Source organism: Talpa occidentalis, unplaced genomic scaffold (genome assembly GCF_014898055.3).
Source record: "Talpa occidentalis isolate TD23 unplaced genomic scaffold, MPIMG_talOcc4v2.1, whole genome shotgun sequence".
Taxonomy (NCBI): Eukaryota; Metazoa; Chordata; class Mammalia; order Eulipotyphla; family Talpidae; genus Talpa; species Talpa occidentalis.
Genome location: NW_026555331.1, coordinates 98,293,813 through 98,299,812, shown reverse-complemented (window position 1 = coordinate 98,299,812; position 6,000 = coordinate 98,293,813).

Below are 6,000 nucleotides of genomic sequence, written 5' to 3'. Positions count from 1 at the left end.
ATTATTTCTCTAATTCCTACTTGTTTCATTGTAATTTTTCTGTTTCTGTGATTTTCTGAATATACAATGACTTTCTGTTTTAGAAACAGATATCACAGATAAACTAATTTAATTCATTGCAAGTATAATGACAGTACCAATAATTATTTTTAAATGGCATCAATATGAATAGTTCTGGTCAAATTCAAGGGTTTGCTAGACATGGTGCCATAAACTATATATTTTTTATTATAAATTTTATTTTTATATTCCCCATACAATTGCGACCCCCTTATTTTGATCCCAGTCCCTCCCCTCCCCACCCCCACCCCCCATAGAGAGTCTCTGTTTCATAGTTGTTTGTTGATTTTGATTTTTACTTTCTTATAGTTATTCTTTTTCCTGGTCCCTTATTTAAGTTTTCTAGATTCCTGCTATGAGTGAGACCATCCGGTATTTTTCTTTTTCTTTCTGGCTTATTTCGCTGAGCATGATCCCTTCCAGCTCCATCCATGTTGCTGCAAATTTCATGTGTTTATCTTTTTTGAATGCTGAGTAATATTCCATGGTGTATATGTACCACATCTTCTTGATCCAGTCATCTATTTTTGGGCATTTGGGCTGTTTCCAAAGCTTAGCTATTGTAAATAGTGCTGCTATAAACATAGGGGTGCAGGTGCTCTTTGGAATTGATGTTTCTGTGTCCTTTGGGTAAATACCTAAGAGTGGAATTGCTGGATCATATGGAAGCTCTATGTTTAGTAGGTCAAGAAATCTCCACACAGCTCTCCATAAACTGTATTTTACAGATGGATTTCAGAGTTGCTCAGGAAGGGGGGAGTATATCTTAGATAAATGAAATAAGATACAAAACATTACATTTTCAAGTAGACTGTATTTAAATAAAAAAGTTATTGTGAATCATGAACTTTTACAATGAGATGTAATTAATTTTTTGATGCCCTAAAATAATTTCCAGAAATAAGCATAAAAAGTCATTAAAGTTAATGGAAGGAACACAAATTATGGGACTACTTTTGGTATAAAAATTGTGAATGATTGCCCATAGCCTAGGGTAAAGGACTATGGATGCTTTGATGGTGGGCTCTTGGCCGTCAAACACACTGCCCTAGTCAGTCCTACATTGCCTCCCCATTTTGATGGTCACTTTCGATTCTCAACCCTCCATACTTATAATGTGATATGCAGTCAGCTGGACCATAGATGCATTCTGACACGTAACCAGGTTCTGAACACTATGGCATTAGGATGACAATATCGGGTGGTCTCTTAGAATGGTACTCATAGTTCTTTGAAACTAGGCTCATCATATTTTAATAGCTGTGTGGCCACAAGACAATTACCCACCTTCTCTGAGTCCCCTTTCTTTATCAAATTGGTGTGGGTAATATATAACTTATAGAGTTGTTATGAGTATTAAAGTACATCATGGTCTTATACAATATCTCACACATAACAGCAACTTAATAGATGTTAGCTGTTTTTCTTATTACAGCATAGTTCAAGGGTTCAGTCAACAAATATTTAGTGAAACCCCACTGTGTGCTTAAAGTTGTTTTCCCAAGTTGCTTAATTATCACAGAGAGAACTGAAATTGGTCTTGAAGATTAGAGACTCAGGTCACAAATAGAATACCTATTACTATATCTATAATTAATAATTATTTAATGTTTAATAAATGAATTCATTGACAAATGGCTTCAATCATTATTATTCAGTTTAGACTAGCTTCATGTTATCCATTGGAGCCATATGAAAATACTTCGTACAAGCCCAAAACCTATAAACCATGTACAGAATGTGAGGAATACATCGTTTTTTTCTAGCATCTCTAAAAAATGTGACTGTAGTAAACGTCATTGAAAATGGAGGGAAAACATCAGAGCATTTGAAGTTACGACTGAATGTATTTTTACCTTTAGGTTATTTTATTGCAACAGCATATGCACATTCAGTATTTCATTAAAAAGCACATTCCTGCTCAGAGAAATAACAGATACATTTGCAGTGAAAGAATTTTATTTATTTTCCTATTGTAAACTGTGCCAGAACCACATGGAAAAAGACCAAAGGATTTATTACCTTTATAAATCTGTTCACCTAGCTTGAAAGTCTTTTCTCTAAATACCAATTAAAATGATTTTATTACTTTCATTTCTCTCTGAAGTGTTTATAGATAAATACAGTTTATAGTCATCAAAGAAGCGATTATCAAAATGTATGACAAATAGGAATATAACTACACAGGCTCATTAAATCAAATGTAAAGAAATTCCTTTTTTAAAAATCATAATAGCTATAAAAATAAAAGGAAACATTTTTCATCAAGTCTAAAGGGTCATTACAAGGATGAATAAGTAGAGTATATGAGTATAAGTAAACCTTTACACATCCATTTATTTCTTTTGCACAGTTTCCAATGAAATCAATAACAAAGGAAATAATAGGAAACATTACCTTAGTTTACTTACTTGTATCATGATGAAGTATTTTCAGCAGAGAATAGTTCCATCAATGGGACTGAACATGTCTAAAATAATTCTTTTGATAGTTCAGTGGATTCCAAAACCAATTCTACAATCTTACACCATTAAGGCTAATGTGGAATCATTCACAAAATACTAGGATATCTGAAGGTGCCTTCAAAATAGTTTAGTAGAGTGTTCTCATTATATAGAAAAGGAAATTGAAGTCTGAAGAGATATATTACAGCCAAGTTATGAGTCAACAAAAATTACAAGATACAATATTTTGTTGGTTTTGACCCTTAGGGTGTTACCACCCCTCATAATAGGCATAGCTAAAAATGACTTTTGACTCATTTCCAAGACCAAATTGACATACTAGTGAGATTTGCTTCTAACATTTTCCCAGGAATGTGCCCCAAGGTCTTGAAAGAAATTTTAAATGAGTAATAAAATGTTTCCAGGACAAGCTAGTATTTTCTAGTGTAGCACTGTCCAATAAAACTATTTTCTGATAGTTACATTAAAAAAGCAAAAGAAACAGAAAAAGAATTTAATGATAATTTTATTTTACTCCATATCTCAAAAATGTAATCATTTCAACATGTAATAAATGTTCAAAAGTATTAGGTATTTCATAGTTTTCAAAATCAGCATGAATTTTACATTTATAGCACATCTCAATTTGTATTTTTCCCATTTTTTTTAATTGAGGTAACACATTTCAATTTCGACTAGACATATTTCAAGTTCTCAAAAGCCAATCGTGCTATTAAGCACTTGATACTATGAAAGTTATATTTTAATTCTTTCCAAAAGGGAAAATGGAAGGTTTTTCCTTTCTCTAGTTTTATTTATTGGTTTGTATTACTTGTGAGGTGTAGAGAAGAATACCTGGTCGTCAAAGCTAAGGGCAAGATTTTATATCAGGCTGAAGCAGCTCACCTCTGACTGTCCTGCCTGACTAGCCTCTGTCCCTGAGCAATGGGAATGGGGCAACCTTCTCTCCCATCTTAAGTGAGATGATATTTTGTTGATATTTGCAATGATCACTGACAGTTTCATCTCACTGTTTTCTTCTACCCATCTGAAGTCATTTCCCATGTAACTATGATTATTTGGAGTTTCATGATAATATAATGATGGGGACCAGAGAGACAGTAATTTTAAAGACTTTCAAGAGTTTTCATTGATCAAATGGTAATTTTCAACACATGAGTGGAAGATGAAAAAAGATTTATAAAGACTCGTTATTGCAAAAATACTCTGGTGGCATTTCAGTGTTGCCTCTTCCCATTATACTATAATCCAACCAAAGCCCATTAGAGAGTCAAAGGTATATAACTCCTCTATTATGTTGTCTGTTTGTCATCTTTGTCCTTGACTTATACATCATAAAGCATTATGTTTGAGATGATCCAAAAATTGTATTGATGGATTCCTGCACAGAACCATAAATAAAATATCTGTAACTCTACTCCTGCTACCTTCTGAAGTATAATTGAGATAGCAGGAATATGCTAACATGTTTGCTAGTATACAATAAAGGAAAGTTATTATACAAATTACTGTGATCAAAACAGATAAACTCATGCCATTTGTGGCAACATGAATGGGGCTGGAAGGATTAATGTTAAGTGAAATAAGTCAGAAGGAAAAGATAAATACCAGATGGTGTCACTTATATGTGGAATATAGTGAAACCAGACTAAGGATCAGATAAAGACATTCTGTCTACACCATTTCAAGTCATAAAAATTTTAAATAAAAGTTTCCCAGATTTTCAAAAGTGGTAGATATTATTTTATTTCATATTTATACAATTAGTGATAGGAAGGAGGAAATTTCAGTGTTAAATGGTATAAAAATCTTGACTTGAAAAACATGCTAGAGACTTCTCAAAATTGTTGATTTTTTTTTTCATCAACTCCAGCTTAAAATATTTGTTTTATGGTGACTTTACTTTTTCCCCTCTCTACCCTAAGAGAAAAGTTGGATGTGTTTTAATCTAATGGAGCTTCAGACTTGCTCTTACAGTTCGACTCTTAGAGAATGTCTGCACAGTATCACATGCCCAAGCACAGTAGTCTTTCAAGGCTTTGGTGTTTTCTTCAAGCATGCATTTAATGATATAAAAAACTGCATTATTATGTAATCATGAAAGACTCAACTCAGGAAAGAAACTGATTCAATCTTCTCATTTATATGGTTTCATTTGTAAAAGGCTTAAAATGTGTGTTCTCAATGCAGGAAAAATAACCTGATGTACAATCCTTTATTTACTGACTGTAGAGTTACCTATTAAAATCCTTGCATTCTAATAGGATCAGATTGTTTTCCCTAGTAATGATCTTATATAAGGAGGCTTCATAATTGGAGGAGTAATTGAAAAGAAATGGGAGTTTCTGAAAACATGAAAAAAAAAATGCTGGAACCATTTTTTTAAATGACTCCATAAATGTTATGTTTTATACTAAATGAAAATAAAAAATGTGCTTTTTCCCCAAAAATACTTTAAAACATCATATTTGAGACCTAAAGAAAGATGAATTGTCTAAAAGCTATTTGCAGGGATTGTGGTAACAGAAGTAAAACCAAGTATTCAGGTAGAATGAACATGGCTGTCAAAAAAGCATGTGTCAAGAGGAAAATTCTGAACCCTGATAGTTCTCACTTCTAATTATAGAAGCAGATACAAAATGAAATATTAAAAAATGCTGCAGTGAAATCCAAGTGCTGTCCTCAGCTGACAGCTTTTCTTATGTTGTTTCTCTTTTAGCAAATTAATCGTCTCAGGAGCTGTGTACTGTGTTAAATTCTTGCATTTATGCATGTGGGTTTTTTCTTCATCTACAGTGTAACAGATTACTGTATGTGATCAGCTGATTTTTCCTTGAGTCTGTTTTGAAAGACAAGGCAGGGCTCTTTCTGGACAAGTACTCTATTCAATTGAGGTTTAAGTGATGCTGAGCTTTAGACTTCATTATATTCAGGTTTATTTTTATTAAGTTAAATAAAAATAATTATGCATTTGAGGTGGTGAAAAAAAATCAACCCAAATAATGTAAAGAATAAACACCAGGACACATAGTTGAATGTAATGAAGTATTTTTTTCTTAACCTTTTCTGTTTTATCTAGCTTGATCATCTATTTGAGGAAAAGCTCTTAAAAAGCTATTTAATATGGAACATAGTATCCCTTTCCAAAAGGCAGAGTCCTAGGGATTTAGAAATGTGGTCCTGAGGATTATAAAGAATTTACTTAGGGAGGAAATTATATAGCGATTAAAGCACACTACTGTTACAAATTATACCGGGGATTTTTACAGAGGGATTCTATTTAATTCCTTAAATACTGCATCGTTAAAGCTTAGAGTATGATGTTACCAAAGAGATTATATTGTTGAAAAGACTGGTGAATCTCAGTTACCAGTGAAAGAGGATTATATTGATGTTGTAAAGTGTATCCAGATTGTTCAATATTATTAAAGTGAACTGTAAATGGAATGGAAATTTAGCAAAGAAATATCATTAT